Source organism: Musca domestica, unplaced genomic scaffold, assembly GCF_030504385.1.
Source record: "Musca domestica strain aabys unplaced genomic scaffold, Musca_domestica.polishedcontigs.V.1.1 45, whole genome shotgun sequence".
In the NCBI taxonomy this organism is placed as follows: domain Eukaryota; kingdom Metazoa; phylum Arthropoda; class Insecta; order Diptera; family Muscidae; genus Musca; species Musca domestica.
The window spans coordinates 7,020,572-7,038,782 of record NW_026712335.1 but is presented as its reverse complement, the minus strand read 5'-3'; the positions used below and the strand labels follow the sequence as shown (position 1 = coordinate 7,038,782).

Here is an 18,211-nt window from a genome sequence, read left to right as displayed (position 1 = left end):
CAGAAACCAATAATATCAATGTCAAATTTGATAATTCCCGCCCTATACCTTCAATGAATACCAAATTTAGTGTCAATTATTATTTTTCGTACAAACATAGGACGCACTTTCAAACCACCGCCAAGTCTCAACCACATATACCATCAGTAATCTAAATATTAAATTTCAGAATTTGATCTCTATTCCTTTTCGCAATACCAAACATAGTACCATACAGTACTTTAGTCCGCATTTGCAAAACCACCGTTCGTATAATTTTCGTACTCATTTGCAAACCGTGCCATATCTCAATCTGAGACACCAATACCAAATTTAGTACCATTTTGTACTTTTCGTACAATTATAGTCTACATTTGCAAAACCTCCGTTCGTATAGTTTTCGTACTCTATTGCAAACTGTGTCGTATCACAATCATAGACGCCAATAGCTATCACCCAATAACAAATTTGGTACTATTTAGTACTTTTCGTACAATTATAGTACACATTTCCATAACCACCTCCATATCTCATTTCCAGATACCAACAGAGAGCTCAGTATCAAATTTAAGGATTCCAGCGCTTTCTCTTCAACCAGTACCAAATTTAGTACCATTTCGTGCTTTTCGTACAATTATAGTAGACATTTTCGAAACCACCTCCATATGTCCGGTTTACATTTGAACAGCGATCCTAATACCAAACTTCAGATTTCAAGCACGATATGTTCACCCAATACCGAATTGTATCAAATGTAGTGCTATTTAGTACTTTTAGTGCGTTTGTAGTATACATTTCCAAGACCACCTCTTAATCACAATTCTACCACCAACAGGGAGTCCAATACAACATTGCAAAATTTTACAAAAATATATATATTATGTCTGCTAGACTTTTGGTATTGAAAATGGGCCATTTAAGTCCACATTTTGGTATAGGCTCCATCTTATGGTACCTCACTATTTTCGGTATTTTGGTGATTTGAGCTACATTATTCACTGGAATTGTGGATATTTGAAGTTCGTAATGAATGCTACAGCCTATGACAGAAATTTGTCTGTGCAGGTTCACGTCTTCGTATAGCCTCCATATAAAAACCAGTAAAGGAAGCCCTAAAGTCGGGCGGGGCCGATTTTATGATACCCTACACCACTTTGCTAATTTAGTTGAGCTCCACTTAATAATTAAAAGTTTTTATGGGAGAATTCAATCATACACGCTATGATTATAATTATAATTTAAAATTCAAAGGACTAAATATGCCAAAGCATTTGTATCTTTTAAATTCGGACTTGTATTGCCCATTTGGTGCAAAAATTTGAAATCAGATAAAGATATATATGGGAACTATATCCAAATCTGAACCGATCTCGATAAAATTTGGCAAAGATATTTTTAAGCTGTATTTGATATATTTCCCTGAATATCGTTGTTACGGAGTGCATATTACGGCTGTGGGTAACAAATACAACAAATCGGATGAACAATATATATTGGAGCTATAGCTATATCTGAACCGATCTTCACCAAATTTGGTATACTACCTTCTAGACTAAATTCGGTCGTATGTGCCAAATTCCATCCCATTTGGGCAAATATTAGACGTTTGGTGTACAATAAATGGTAAATCGGACGAAGTTATATATGGGAGCTATATCCAAATCTGAACCGATCTCGATAAAATTTAGCAAAGGTATTTCTGAGCTGCATTTGATATATTTCCCCAAATATTGTTGTTACAGAGTGCATATTACGGCTGCGGAGGACAAAAATAACAAATCGGATGAACAATATATATGGGAGCTATAGCTATATCTGAACCGATTTCGATAAAATTTGGCATACTTATTTTCAGGCCTAATTTGGTTGTATGTGCAAAATTCCATACTAATCGGGCTGATATTACACGTTTGGTGCACAATAAAAGGCAAATCGGACGAAGATACATATGGGAGCTATATCTAAATTTTTACCGATTTTCTCCAATTTCAATAGGGTTCGTCCTTGGGTCAAACAAATGTTGTTTGCAAAATTTCATCTCAATCGGATAATAAATGCGACCTGCATTTTGTTCACAAGAATACATGGACAGACGGACGGACGGACAGACGGACTGACATGCATAAATCAACTCAGAAAGTGATTCTATGCAGATCATCAAAAGGAACTATGGGTCTATCTCGTTTCCTTTTGCCTGTTACAAACAAATGCACAAAGACATAATACCCTGACCACCTTGTGGTGTGGGGTATAAACATCCCGATATTCGGTACTTTGTTGAATTTACATTACATAATTCACCGGAATTATTTCAAATTTGGTATTTGAAGTTTGTCGCACATTGTTCCTGCAGGTCCACGTCTTCGTATAGCCCCCATATAACGGTACATTATCGGAATTGTTTCAAATTTGGCAGTTGAAGTTCGTAATGGAACTACTGCCTAAGACAGAAAATTGTCTGTGCAGATCCACGTTTTGATATAGTTCCCATATAACGGTACCTCCCGATATTCGGTATTTTGATGATTTGAGATTGTAGCTCAAATAATGTTTGAGATTGTAGCTCAAATAATTTTTTTCAAGTTTCGCATTTGAATATTGTAATGGATATGACAAAAGTTGCCTATGCAGGTCCACGTCGTCGAATAGACCATAATATAAGGGCTACGTTAAATTTTTAAGATTTTTACAGAATTTTTTACGAATTTTATTTTTTTGAAAACTGCCAAATTCGTTCCAAATGATTCAAAGTTCGGCCCGGCCGAACCAATATCTTTTTTACTTGTTAAATATGGATTTATTCATACAAAATTTTATTTATTTTTTTACTATATTTGACTTTCCTAAAAATTCAAAATTAATGTTTATCAATAATTCAATATTAATTTCAATTCCCAAGTACACGATGTGTTACAGGGTATAATTTAATCTGCCCCGTTCGACTTTTTGTTTTTAACTCCATAACAATATTTGTCGGCAAAACAACTGACAACATTGTTGCAATATGTAAACAACAAATAACATGCAACCAACAATAGTTGTAAAACAACAACAGCAGCAGTTGTTGCCACTGTTGCAGCAACAATACCGAGAAACTACAGCATGAACAGCAATAACAACTTAGAGTAAATACTTTCAAGTGTTATTCTTGTGTGTATTGGGGGGAGCAATCATAAAGCGAACAAGGGAAATTGTTGAATGGGACAATAGGAGAGGGACATGTTGCATTTAAGGTAAGAACTTAAAACAATCAGCAGCCAAGCGAATTAAACTATAAGTGGATGTTAACGATAATGACCAACAGCAACGGTTGCTGTCGCTATTTTCCTGAAGTGAACGTGGAGCTGCATGTACGGCATAAGGGAAAACTTACACTTTATGGCGGAAAAATACCCTTTGGTTATGGCGGCATGGGTTAAAGAAATGTAATTTTTTTGGTAGAAATCCGTAACGAAATGCAAGGAATTACTTAATATTGATCACTAACGCCATCTATACTTCAATTTATCCAATTATTTCAATTTATTCAATTGCTTTATGTAGCAAATTGTTTTGAATACTTTTGGGCGTCAATCATTACAAAAAATGCCTCGATGTGGCTTCTTAAAGCTTGATAAGGCTATCTGTTGCTCTTGTATGTGATCTCTTCATTAGTCCCCGAAATGGGGTGTCGGAGTAAGGCGGATAAACGTCATCTGTACTTCAATTAATAATTAGACAAGTCATTATGTTGCATACCTCAAGGCGCCAAAGATTACAAATAACATAACATACTGTCAATAGATGACATGCACATCGCATCACCCCCCAATGTTCCCAGTAAAATATATGGATAGGTACATGTCATCCAGAGATCCCTTAATCTTTCCAAGACACACACACATCCAGCATTTGTTCGGACATGTCTTCCTTAGGGCTTGGCACCACATCAAATGGCTACTGCCGTTTTCTATGATCTTTGCGATTAGTTCCCCAGAGGGGGTAAATGAGCAGGCACGTTGTTTGCCATTTTGACCGATGGTTGTACGTTAAGCTTCTGACGTCGTCCGTCACCCTCCATGTCTAGACACTACAATGCGACGCATAATTATTCCCAGAGAACTTACATTCTGCATAAATATTGACAAGGCCTGGCTACTGGAAAAGTCTCCAAAGAAATCATCAACATCATCATGGAAAATTAGCCATCTGAACGGCTCAATGAAAGCTACCAAACTCAACAATGGCTAACACAATGCGTGGAGTACTGAGTGTATGTGTGTGTGTGTGCGAGAGAGCGTTGAACATGTTCCTGCTCATTATTCTTTCTAATTGTGCGTCTAATCTGTGCGTTCAAATTGAAGATTATTTGCTGATCAAAGATATGACGGCATCTTTTATGTTTGCCGCCAACCATTGAGACGAAGATGTTTGAACAAATGTTAGACACGCGATTCGAGGTAAGAAAAAGAAATCCTCAGTGACTGAAGACCAATTTTTTTTTACTATAAAAAAAAATCCTCAAAAAAAAAAAAAAACAGTGGACCTTTTTTCTCTAAAGAGAAAAAACTCACAGACACTAAGGACTGAGAAGCGAATTTTTTCTATAGATAAAGATCCTCAGACACTGAGGACCGATTTTTTCTCTAGAAAAACAAATCCTCAGACACGGAGGACCATTTTTTTAGAGAAAAAAATCCTCAGACACTGAGGACCAATTTTTTCTGCAGAAAAAAATCATCAGACACTAAGGACCAATTTTTTTCTCTCAAGAGACTGGGGTCCAACTTTTATCCCAATTTTTTATAGGGAAAATCACTGAGGACCAATTTTTCATTTAAAGAAAAAAATCTTCCGACACTGAGGACTAATTATTTTATAGACAAGAATCCTCATACAAAAGTCCCCCGGCACTGAGGACCAATTTTTTCTCTATGGAAAAAAATCCTCATTCACGGAGGACCAATTTTTTTCTCTGGGAAAACAAAATCCTGCGGCACAGAAGACCGATTTTTTTCTCTAGGGAAAAAATCTTCAGACACTGAGGAGCAATTTTTTATAGAAAAAATCCTAAGGACCTTTTTTTAGAGAAAAAATCTTCGGATTTTTTTTCTATTGAAAAAAAACCCTTAGACACTGAGGACCATTTTTTGCTCTAAAGAAAAAAAAAACTCAGACATTGCAAAAAAATCCACGGGCAATGAGGATCGATATTTTTTCTAGAGAAAAAAATCCTCATACACTGAGGATTTTTTCTATAGAAAAAATTGGAATTAAAATTTTACTCCAGTCTCTCATTCCTCAGACACTGAGGAATAATTATTTTATAGACAAAAATCCTCAGGTACTGAGGGGCAATTTTTTTTCTATTGGGAAAAAAATCCTCAGTAACTGAGGACCAATTTTTTTCCTATAGAAACAATTCTTAGAAACTGGGGACCAGTTTTTCTTCTATAGAAAACAAAATCCTTTGAGACTGAGGACAAATTTTTATTCCAATTTTTTCTATAGAAAGAAAATACTTAGAAACTGAGGAAAGATGTTTTTCTAAAGAAAATAACCTCAGACACTGAGGACTAATTATTTTATAGATTATTTGTTTATTTTTTCCATCATACAATGTTGCTGTCGTAATTCAGAATTAATTCGCTTTTCTCAGCTAAGAAGATAATATCCATAAAATCACATTCGAATTTATGTCCTTTGTGATGCAAAGCCATATCCCTACCACATCTCCTTACAATTTGCCGAATTATGCTGTGAATATTCTGATAATATCAAATAACGATAAATATTTTGTTGCTTTAGGTTTTTTTTAAATAAAATTCATTTGAAGTACTTGAGCATTCGGTAGGTAGGTAGGTAGATAACTTTGAATCGGTATATCTACTGTGTACTTGAAATCATAAAGCTGCAGGCTGCTTCCACGACTACGGCGGCGGCGGCGGCACAACAAAAATACGAATCGGTACAGAGAAAAACGAGAAGATGCCGCCGTATATGTTGCACAGATTAATAAAACCACAAAAATGCGAACGATGTGTAAGCTTGAGAGCACCGTAATCTTGAGCGATTGATCGTGGTGACGCTGATGATAGGTAGGTAGGACAAGTACAAAAACGACGGTGACTGCGACCACGACCACGATCACGGTCATGATGACGATGATGTTGTTGTCGGTGCTGATGACAATGGTGGGATGGGAGTGTTGGAGATGTTGAAGTTTGTAATAAGAAACCGATTTAAAAGAATCGGGTTTTAAGGTCATTTTATTTCTATAGAAAAAGAAATCGCTACTCAAAGTCTGTGGTCATTTTATTTCTATAGAAAAAATGAGTCTGAGTTAATTTTTTCCATAGAGAGGATCGATCATTGTGTCGGAGGTCATTTTTTATCTATAGAAACGCCCTTCTGGAGGTAATTTCCATAGACGAATTAAAGGGAGTCCAGCTCGTCTATAGAGACGATCTCCAGCTCGTCTCTAGACGGTAGAGATGATGTCCAGCTCGTATATAGACTGTAGAGACGATCTCCAGCTCGTCTATAGACTGTAGAGACGATCGTCCAGCTCGTCTATAGAGACGATCGTCCAGCTCGTCTATAGAGACGATCTTCCAGCTCGTCTATAGAGACGATCTTCCAGCTCGTCTATAGAGACGATCTTCCAGCTCGTCTATAGAGACGATCTTCCAGCTCGTCTATAGAGACTCTCTCCAGCTCGTCCATAGAGACTCTCTCCAGCTCGTCCATAGAGACTCTCTCCAGCTCGTCTCTAGAGACTCTCTCCAGCTCGTCTATAGAGACTCTCTCCAGCTCGTCTATAGAGACTCTCTCCGGCTCGTCTATAGAGACTCTCTCCGGCTCGTCTATAGAGACTCTCTCCGGCTCGTCTATAGAGACTCTCTCCGGCTCGTCTATAGAGACCCTCTCCGGCTCGTCTATAGAGACTCTCTCCGGCTCGTCTATAGAGACTCTCTCCGGCTCGTCTATAGAGACTCTCTCCGGCTCGTCTATAGAGACTCTCTCCGACTCGTCTATAGAGACTCTCTCCGGCTCGTCTATAGAGACTCTCTCCGGCTCGTCTATAGAGACTCTCTCCGGCTCGTCTATAGAGACTCTCTCCAGCTCGTCTATAGAGACTCTCTCCAGCTCGTCTATAGAGACTCTCTCCAGCTCGTCTATAGAGACTCTCTCCAGCTCGTCTATAGAGATTCTCTCCAGCTCGTCTATAGAGACTCTCTCCAGCTCGTCTATAGAGACCCTCTCCAGCTCGTCTATAGAGACTCTCTCCAGCTCGTCTTTAAAGACTCTCTCCTGTGCATTTGCAGAGGCTTCGTTCAGGTCGCCTACCAGAATTTTTTCCCATAAAAAATAAAACTGAGGTGGACTTTGAGAATAAAATCTTGAACCCGGTTCCACTGCTAGTTTTACTCATCACTAGTCTTCCCTACCCTACTGCACTTTTATGACTTGCCATTTGCCACGAATGAAATGAAAAGAAGATGCGTGTTATTTTTTGCAGTTCTTTGCTTGTTATTCTGGTCGTCCTTTCGACCGACTTTTTGTATTTTTTGGCAGGTGGCGATTTGCGATATTTGTGTGATGTTACCCGACACCAGCGTTGTGATGCTGTTTCTTATTGCAATGTGACCTCAGCACCACACAAAGTTCCCCTTACGCTGCGAGAGGTTTAAACCATTCATTTAAACAAATAACGGCGGCCAACACTCACAGGATATGCGTAGGGAAGGAACAGAGCTGCTGAATACAGGATTAAGATGATTACATTGATCACTCAAAGACGGAAGCATCCAGCGTCCTAACTGTGGGAAAATCAACAGGTGCTACCGCACGAATATGTTTTTGCAGGAAATTTTTGCGTTTTTATTTTGGAGGGACCATAAAAGGATTTTTATGAAAGGAATTTTATGGCCAGTCAAGCTGGTTTCTTCTTCGTCTTAATGTTTTGCCCAAAAACCAAAGGGAGCGAAAATATTGGAACTTAAAAAATAAAAACAAAAACTTCAGGCCTTCAACTTGCCGATCATTGCGTATTTCCAGAAGCCAACATTTATTCACGACAGCACAAACTCTCTTTTTTCCCTTACCAATGCATTAAAGAAAGAAAGAAAAAAACGCCAGAATTACGTTCCTTTGATCATGTTCGTTCGCTCGCTCGCTCGCTCTCTCTTCCATCTCAGACACGCTCCCTGTACAAATTTTAAAATGTTACGGACATTAAAACCAGTAAAGACGAGAAGATAAAAAACCAACAACAACACAACAATCATAAAAAACCCCATAGACAACATCAGTCAGTCACTTCGCCACGACGACCAAACAGATCCACACAACCGAGCGAGCAGCGCAACGTCGTCGGCAGGAAAAATAATAAACGTTGTGTCGGCCAAGATCAAAGCATAATCTCTGCATTAAGGCACACGCCATTTTCAACATCAAAGATTGCCGACACACAATATTTTCTGCGGCTGCGCGAAAAGATGTTAAAAGAACTGCCGACGACGTTGACTACAAAGTCGTTACGGTCGGCAAACGAAGACTTAACAGCAAAGTCTTCGACAACAACAACAACAAGAAAAACAACAAAACCTTTAATTATTATGTTGGTTAAATGGATTACAGAGAGAAAAGATATAGAGTTAGTTATGCTCTGGTGTTTATGTTGTAGTATATCTCATTTCGTTCCCTGTGATCGTGGCCCACTGGGGAACGAAGTGGAAAGATCGTCGAACAGTTGTAAACAGAGAATGAGAGGATGGTATGGAATTGAAATTTGATGGTAGTTGTAACTTGCATTTCAATGCCACTGCATGTCTGTAGAAGGATCGATGCTTTCGGTGTACGGAGTTAATGCTATTTCCGATCTAGGTGAATACATATTAACTTCCGATAACAAGTTACCTTTGGTATGTTGCTGACAAGTCTGCACACACTTTGCAGAACTATTTTCCCATTTTGATGAAGAAGCTGGCTGCATAATGAAATGGGACTTTGAGAAGCAATGCAAAAATGTTCAATAGGCCTAGGTTGTGCCGTTTTAGGCTGGTTATGTATTACAGGAAACCCCCAGTAAATTAAAACGTAATTCTAGAAATAGAAGGCACGTGTATTGATGTTTTGAAACTTTACATTTTTTTTTTTAGGTTTAAGATATCTCCGGATACTTGCAATCTAGGACAAGTACAGAAAACAATGCAATGATTATTTTGGTCAAAAATGTTAAACCTCCAGCGAGTCAATAAGCGTGGTCGGTTTCAGGGTTGACCCTTTGTCTAATTCGATTAACTACATATTCATATCGATTTCTAGCTAAGGGAAATATTTAGATATAGCATGTTGTGTAACATGGTTTTCTCGTCAGCTGAGGTAAGCTCAGCTGCACCCAGGGTCTCCATAAGGAACCACTTAGCCTTATGAAATAATAAGAGTAGATTTCACCCTTTCCTGGGGGTAAAAATCTGATGTTTTATTGATTTTTAATGCTAAATAATAATCTACTCGGGTTAAAATACGATAAGATAAATATGGAATATAGGACGGCGAATGGACTTCGGAGATGTTTCCGATAGTAGTGTTGGTTTATTGATGATCGGGAATTCGACGTTTACCCGTCTCGTAGGTAAGAAGGTGAACGACTGGTGGGCAATCGGGAACGATAATGTCGGGTTGTTCACTCGTGTAGTTGGTGATTAGCCAGCGATTCGGAAGTGATCGGGTACTCGTGGGTGACTGTCGGATGTTGATCGGTGAGGAAGATCGGGAATTACGATGTTACGTTCGGATGATGCTGGCATTGACGATTTGAAGGAACTTGTGGTCGTCGGATGTCGACGATTTGACTGTTATCAGGAATTACGATGTTTGTTTTCGGCTGATGAAGATTGTTGTGGTCTTCGGTTAACGATGGGTGAATATAATCAGGAGTCAGGATGATTGTTCTCGGTTACATCGGCGTTAGGGATGTTGTCGATATTGACTTGAGTATTGGGTTATTGTGGACGTACAGGGCTTCGAAGACAGATAGGGGACCTGTTGTATAAAAGCTAGCAATTTTCAGGGGAAATCCTCGGGAGATGCTGCTTTCTTCGTAGGCGGAGTGAGATTCGTTTGGTTTTGGCAGCTCGTTGAAGTTGGACTCGGCAATCGATGCATAGGTTTTTGAACGATGCATTGGAACTCGTTCGCGTTACCAGCTCTGGTTTAGTTATTCGGGTCGTCTAGCTACGGTTTATAACTACGTCTACTCCAATGTTCCAATGTTCGACTATGAAACGGAGTAGCGTGCCGAAACTCCTGTGGAGCAGCGAGCCGAAACTCTTGTGTAAATGAATTATCGGCCACTAAATTTAATGAGAGCCAGTCTTGAAAAAAATATTCCCAGCCTTTCCTATTGCATCACAAACCGAACACTACAGGGTGAGATTTAAAAACTGCAACAAAGTCAACGCCATAATTTTTACATTTTTTTGTACATTTTATTGAACGAAAGCAAAAAAGTCGGAAATAGCATCAAATTTTAGAATAAGTTTATATTTGTTTGAATTGGTCACCTTTGGCATGAATTATGGCCTTCAAACGGCCAATGAAACCGTCACACGCTGCACGAATGTTGCTCGGTATTTTGCTCCATTCCCGGCGAAGCGCTTGCTTGAGGTGATCGACACTTTGGTATTTTTTTGTGACAACCTTGCTTTCCAAAATACTCCAGACACAATAGTCCAACGGATTGGTATCCGGAGATTTTGGTGGCAATTGTGCGCTGGAAATGAAACGAAGAACCTCATTTTGTAACTATTCTTGAGTGGCGGGTGCTGAGTGTGATTGTGCTGAGTTATGGTGGCCCACACCATCACCATGGCCGGCGCTTGAGTTCTGGTGGCCAATCGAAGGTGGACATTTTCAGCTGACCTCTTTGGCAAGTAAACACGATCATTTTGTTGTTTTACAAACTGCTGGACAACGAATGTTTTCTCATCGGAGAAAACCAAATTCGGTAGTTCACTACTTTCGACCAAGCGAAGCAACTCTTCAGATCTTTTGAGTCTAATTTCTTTCTTTTGCTGTGTAAGTTCTTGCAGTTCTTAGGAATTTCAACGGCTTTACCCCGAGCTCATTTTTCAATATTTGCCGACTGGAATATCGCGATATGTTCATCTCTCGAGCCATTTTTCGGCCATTGCGACGCGGGTTTCGATCAAGTCGGTTATTTATTTGTAGAACCGTTTCTGCTTATGTTGCTGTTTTCTTTCGTCCATTTCCTTGACGCCGGGCTACGCTACCAGTATCACGGTAACGATGGATGGAGACACAAGAGATTTATTCACATTTAAATGCTGGAGTGCTCTAACCGTAACCACTTGTGGGTTTCCAGCCAAATATAAAGAAATCTCACTATCACGCTTGAATTCCATCACGAATAACTTTTTTTCTGGAAAATTCTCACCAAAATGCTTTTGTACGCTTGTAAACAATATAAAGAGCTGTCACTGGAATAATTTTAACATCTGTCGAACCAGTGGCTTAGAAATGACAACAGTCTAAAGTTAGTTGCACTTTTTTTCATCTCACCCTGTCTTGACCAGCGTAAAATTCTAAGACGATTTAGCCCTGTCCGTCCGTCTGTCTGTCTGTGTAAATCACTATAGCTTCCGAACGTAATGAAGTAGGTTGATAACATTTTACTCAAATGTATATTATGTCTGCAGGACTTTTGGTATTGAAAATGGGCTATGTAGGACAACGCCTTCGTATAGCCCCCATATGGAGGCACCTCTCAATATTCAATATTTTGATGACTTTACGACATTATTCACTGAAAATATTTCAAATTTGGTATTTTATGTTTGTAATCTATACTTCATCCGAAGACAGAAAATTGTCTGTGCAGGTCCACGTCTTCGTATAGCCCCCATGTAACGGTACCTGCCGATATTCGGTATTTTGATGATTTTAGCCATATTATTCATCGGAATTGTTTCAAATTTGGCATTTGAAGTTCGTAATGGATACTACAGCATATGACAGAAAAGTGTCTGTGCAGGCCCACGTCTTCGTATTGCCCCCCTATATTCGGTACTTTGATGATTTTAGCTTCATTATTCGCCGAATTTTGGTGTTCTACAAATTAATCTTTTTTTGTAATTTAGGAAATCCTTTTTGTTCCAATAAGAATTGAATTATAAAATCCAGAGTTCCTCTCTGTTGTTGCGGCCCATGAAGAAGGTCAGAAGTTCTTCCATCTTCTATGAGCATTTGATATAGAATGCCAGTAGACATTGTTTTATTTAAGACCAAATCATATTTTTTTCTAAGATCGGACAGGGCTTCCAGAGAAGACTTAGATAATACCAGACCATTTTGTAAATTTTATGACCAAATTAAATTAGACCTTCCATCCCCTTTTGGAACGTAGGTTGATTTGTCGACTGAGAGGCAACCGTTACAGTTTCATCTTATCAGTTTGGTTTATATTTCGATTTATTTCTTCAACGCAACTAAAATTCTTTGATCTTTAACGATCAATAAAATTCCATTTAATTCCGGATAATCAATATATATTTTTAAAGTTCCACATTTTAACACCATTCTAGCCATCTTAATAACAATGTGTTGTTCCACGGAGTTCAATGGACACCGAACATTTAAAGAGCAACAATATATCCTAGAGTAGTCTTTAAAAATTCAACTTAATTTTATCTTTCGTTAATGTACCATTTTTTTCCTTCCTCCTTAAATGGCTTCGAGTTATTACACATTTTTTTCTTCGGCTCTTTGGCTCTTTCATTTAATTTTTATTGACGAAAAAATTAACGACACCGAAAAGGAAAATGAGTTAATAAATGCATTTATTAAAAATTGGATTGAGTTTTAAATACAAAACGATTTCTTAATTTTCATCGTTTGTTGCCATCGAGTGGAAGTGGTAATAAAGTTAACCACTTTTTCGCCGCATTCAGCCGCAGCAGCAGCAGCATTCGTTAATGAACTTTCAGCAATGGCAATTCTGGTGATCATATGTGGTTACAAAAGGCTGGCAGATGAACTGAAGTGGCAGCAACATTTGATGTTAAGTATCTCCTGGCTTGATATTATACGGTATGACACCATTACATACTTATTTTTATTATTTATAAGACAAAGTGTTATGATGACGATATCGTTCTTCTTTATTTCTTCCCCAAATGACCTAGAATTATATTGAGTGGGTTAGTGATGTGTGCGTGTGTATGTATATATATGAAAGTCTCTGTATAAGTACATCTTTGGGATAAGTTCGCCAGTAAATACACATTTAATTATCCACAATAACCATAGATGCTCATTATTAGCAACTCTTGGTCAAGGGGAGACAAAATTGTGGTCATTTGTCCAGAGAAGAGTTATGAAAACAATTTTAGCACATGCAGGCCTTTATATGTTCTTACGAAGATAGAAAATTCTATGAATAGAAAACATTTCTGAGATCCTCTGTATACAGAAGAGCTTTAGGAGGAGTTCTCTGAATATAAGACGTTTGAAGGGTTTTTTTTTTATTGAAGAAGACCTTTAGGAGATCTTAATTGTTTAAAAGACCTTTGGGAGACCTTCAATGTACAGAAGACCATTGGAGGTCTTCTATGTATAGAAACTTTAGGGATCGTCAAGGTCTCCTATCTATAAAAGACCTTTCGGAGGTCTTCTATGTATGGAAGGCCTTTAGGAGGACATCTTTTTGGAGGTCTTCTATGTATAGAAAACATTTGGGGGTCTTCTATGTATAGAAGACCTTCAGGAGGTCTTCTAGGTATATAAGACCTTCAGGAGTTACTCTATGTGTAGAAGACCTTTAGGAGGTCTTCTGTGTAAAGAAGAACTTTTGGAGGCCTTTGGGATGTCTTCTATATGCTGACGATTTTTAGGAGGTCTTCCAAACATGGAAGACTTTAAGGATTTCTTCTATATATTGAAGACCTCTAGGAGGTCTTTTATGTATAGAAGACCTCTATGAGGTCTTCTGTATATAGAATATCTGTAGAACCCCCTTTTCGAGGTTTGCTATCAGTAGGAGTCCTTTTGGAAGGCCTTCTATGTATAGAAGACCTTTAGGAGGTCTTCTAAATATAGAAGACCTTTGGAAGGTCTTCTGTGCATTGAAGACCTTTAGGAGGTCTTCTGTGTATTGAAGACCTTTAGGAGGTCTTATGCGTATGTATAGAAGACCTTTAGGAGGATTTCAGTGTATAGAATGTCTCCTGTGTATAAAATACCTTTAGGAGGTCTTCTATGCATAGAAGACCTTGAGGAGACTTATAGAAGATCTTCTATATATTGAAGACCGTTAGCAGGTATTCTGTCTGTAGAACACCTTTAGGGTTGCCAATCGTCCGCAGGCAACATTCTTTGCGTCAATTTAATTTTGTACGGGAACAAATGCAAATCAATGCGAATAATCCGTTGTAAAGTGGACCGAGCCATGCCCAACTGCTGAGAACGGCGTTTTTGGGATGTTCTTGGGGACCTCTCAACACTGGCTCGTACGGCAGCGATATTCTCGGCCGATCGCCTTGGTCGACTTTTATATGGCCTCTTCGGATTAGAAAGAGCCTTACCAGTCGAAAATTTTTCGTATAAACGCTTAATGGTGTTCTTAGAAGGCTCACTTCTCACATTTTTTAATGTTTTAAAAGCACGTTGAGTTTTCACAATTGATTTCTTGTAAATTTCAACTATTTCAGAGCGCTCGCGTGGCGTGTATTGGTTCATGGTAAAAATCTGCTTGGACTGACGCTTCAAAAGGGGTATGTCATTAAGCGATGTGACATCTCTGTCAAAAGTTATGGCGTTGCCAGATGGGTCCGTCGAATATGGACAACCCTGTATAGACGACCTTCAGAAGGTCCTTTAGGAGGTCTCCTTTGTATAGAAGACCTTTGGGAGGTCTCTTATATAAACAAGACCTTAACGAGGTCTTCTATGTGTAGAAGACTTTTAGGACATATTCTATGTGTAGGAGACCTTTAGGAGGTCTTCTATGTATAGAAGAGCTTTTCTTTAATCAGAGGACCTTCAGAGCTTGGAAGACGTTTGGGAGGTCTCTTATGAATAGAAGACCTTTAGAACACTTCTATGTATTGAAGACCTTTTACCAGTCTTTTATCTATTTAAGGCCTTTTTAAGGACTTCTATCATTCAGGATGCCTTTTATCCAAGGAAGATTTTTATTTCTAAGAAACGCCATTGTAAGCTCTGCCATATTTTCATCCCCAACTGTAATGGCGTGTTGGTTAAGTGATGATTTCCGTGCAAAGACCAAGATTATACGAAGCAGCACACTCATTGGCGGCGTATTTCGGTAGCTGCATGGAAAGAAAAAAAGTTAATTACTTTTGAGGTGCTGCTGTGCTGTTTTTGTTGTTGTTTTCTTCTTATTTCTCATGTTTGGTGTCTTCTCTGTTCTTTCCGCTTTTGTTTTGGGGTCTAAAAGTAAAGTGTAAACGTAGCTGGCTGCCGGTGTTTGTATTTGTATAGAAAATGAAGAAATTGAGCAATTTCCGAAGTTGTTGTACTTGCTATTGATGTTGTTTTTGTTGTGATATCTTATAAAGCGGCAAACATCAAATATTCTCAATATTGGTTATACAAATTGGATAACAGTTATAAAAATTGTTGTTGTTGTCGATGAATTTTGTTAACTTTTGGGAAGTAGTGGTTTCGAAAAAAAAAAACAACAAAACAATGGGTAATCTTTGTTACACGAGAGGATGTTGATTTTGAGCAAATAAATACAAAATTCCAATAGGCTGTTGGCGTATTTTCGAAATTATGTCACTATACATATTTACATAAGCATTTTTTTGGAATTTTAGATGCTAATGCAGCATATTTGATCATAATATTGTATGTGGATATGCATAAATAATTATTTAGATCACATTCTGATTTTTTTTACAGAATACCAGATGATACCTTCATGGCGGTTGCCATGCGGAAGTCCGGAGCAAATGCTACAGTAAATGACATTCTGCTCTTGTCTATTTTAGGCGGTATCCATGCGGAAGTCCGGAGCAAATGCTACAGTAAATGACATTCTGCTCTTGTCTATTTTCGATGTAAATAAATACATTACGGATTTAGTTAATTTTACAGAGAAAACCGGTAAGACCTTGAGTTTATGTTTTCCAAACGTTGCTATTAATTCATTTAATTATCAAGAATTGCGCTGAGGATCTAAATGTCCAAGTAGGAAATAAAGGACCTAAATCTAATTATTTTTCCCTAATCACGTTGCTCCGTTGTAGGTTGGTCCAAAGCTTAACATATAGTCGTGAAAAAAATGAGCAACATAGCATAGTTGTTTTACCTTTAAAAAGACTGCTAACTATTAAAAAGTCCTTTAGAAGTCCTTTTATCTGTGGAAGACAAAATGACTACCAGAAGGTCTTTTAGCAATCAAAGACTTCCCAGACAATCATGTATCAATGAAATACCTCTACAACGTCTCCTATTATCGGAAGGCCTTTACATGAGTTTATGTCTACAAGACTTCTACGAGGTTTACTAGCTGAAGAGGACATCTAGAGGTACTTATAGCTATGGATGACATCCCGATCCCTCTTCACGATATTCATTCATAAAATCCAGCAGACCTGAAAAACACGACATGTGTCTAGGCAGTTTAAAGTTTTACATTGCAAAGTAACCCAAGTTACCCCTTTACCCCCCACCCCCTTTTTGAAAAATTTTCAATTAAGATTGCTCGGAATCCGTACATTTTAGGTATGCATTATCTTCGGCAATATTGCAGATATAAATAGGAGGAATGTTTTGGTCGTATGTCTTCTTTTTATAGCCTACACCACATAGTGGTAGTGGGTTTTCTGTCTTTGTGGATTTGTTTGTAACATGGAGAAGGAAGAGAGAAAGACCCATAGTTACTTTTGAGGATATTCACTAGAATCACTTCTGAGTCGATTTATTCATGCCAGTCCAGCACTTATTATCCGATTGAGATGAAATTTGGCCCAAGGACGAACCCCATTGAAATTGGTGATAATCGGATCTAATTTAAATATAGGTCCCACATGTATTTTCAACCGATTTCGGGTAAATTGTCCACCAAATGACCAACGTCAGGTCCAAATGACCTGAATTTCGGCACATCCAACCGAATTCAGCCTACAAGCAAGTACATACAAAATCGGTTCAGATATAGCTATAGCTCCCATATACAGGGTTGCCCATATTCGACGGACCTTTGGGCCCATTCCAATCGACAAGGCTTGTCCGCAGGCAACATTCTTTACGTCAATTGAATTTTGTGCGGGAACAAATGCAAATCAATGCAAATATCCGTTGTAAAGTGGACCGAGCCATGCCCAACTGCTGAGAACGGCGTTTTTGGGATGTTCTTGGGGACCTCTCAACACTGGCCCGGCAGCGATATTCTCGGCCGATCGCCTTGGTCGACTTTTATATGACCTCTTCGGATTAGAAAGACCTTTTTCGTATAAACGCTTAATGGTGTTCTTAGAAGGCGCACTTCTCACATTTTTTTTTCACAATTGACTTCTTTTGTTGAATGTAAATTTCAACTATTTCAGAGCGCTCGCGTGGCGTGTATTGGTTCAAAAATCTGCTTGGACTGACGCTTCAAACGCGATATGTCATTAAGCGATGTGACATCTCTGTCAAAAGTTATGGCGTTGCCAGATGGGTCCGTCGAATATGGGCAACCCTGTATATGTTTCATACGATTTGGTGTTTAAGACCCTCACATACGTAAGATGCATTCGACAACAATGATAATTGGTACCAGATATCTTATAGAGCTCGGAAATACCTTGGAAAAATTTTATCGAGATCGGCTAAGCTTTGGATATAGCTCCGATATATATCCTTAATCCGATTTCAGGTTTTTTGTGCAAATATCAGCCCAAATGTAGTGAATTTCGGGACTCGGTTCCGATACATATTTCATAATATAATACTTCTCGAAGTGATATCATCATTAAAATCGATTCAGAATTGGATGTGCCTCCCATATATTAGGTCCCTCTGAAACCAAATTATAACTGCTCTAAAGCCAAAAATTAATAGGTGGCATGATCTACTTAAAATAAATTCTGTTGTTACGGGAGCTCTACTAAATAAGCATAGTCGTCCTCGCACGACTATAGCATTTGTTTACTTGTTTGGCTCTACTTTTATACTCTGCTGTAGTCATTATTTATTGTAGCACAGTATTATCTTCCAG

General features: G+C 38.4%; 1 protein-coding gene across 4 annotated transcripts in view; it reads left to right on the top strand.

Annotated features, from left to right (window-relative positions):
- LOC131804467 (protein sidekick-like) overlaps positions 1–18,211 on the top strand; it is a 360,538-nt gene that overhangs the window by 53,907 nt on the left and 288,420 nt on the right. For 2 of the 4 annotated variants that reach the window (XM_059127398.1, XM_059127396.1), the window contains exon 3: positions 15,910–16,113. The exons of the other annotated variants lie outside the window; for them this stretch is intronic. The gene's annotated coding sequence lies outside the window, so the exon portion shown is untranslated. The remainder of the gene's footprint in view (positions 1–15,909; positions 16,114–18,211) is intronic. 4 annotated transcript variants of the gene reach the window in all.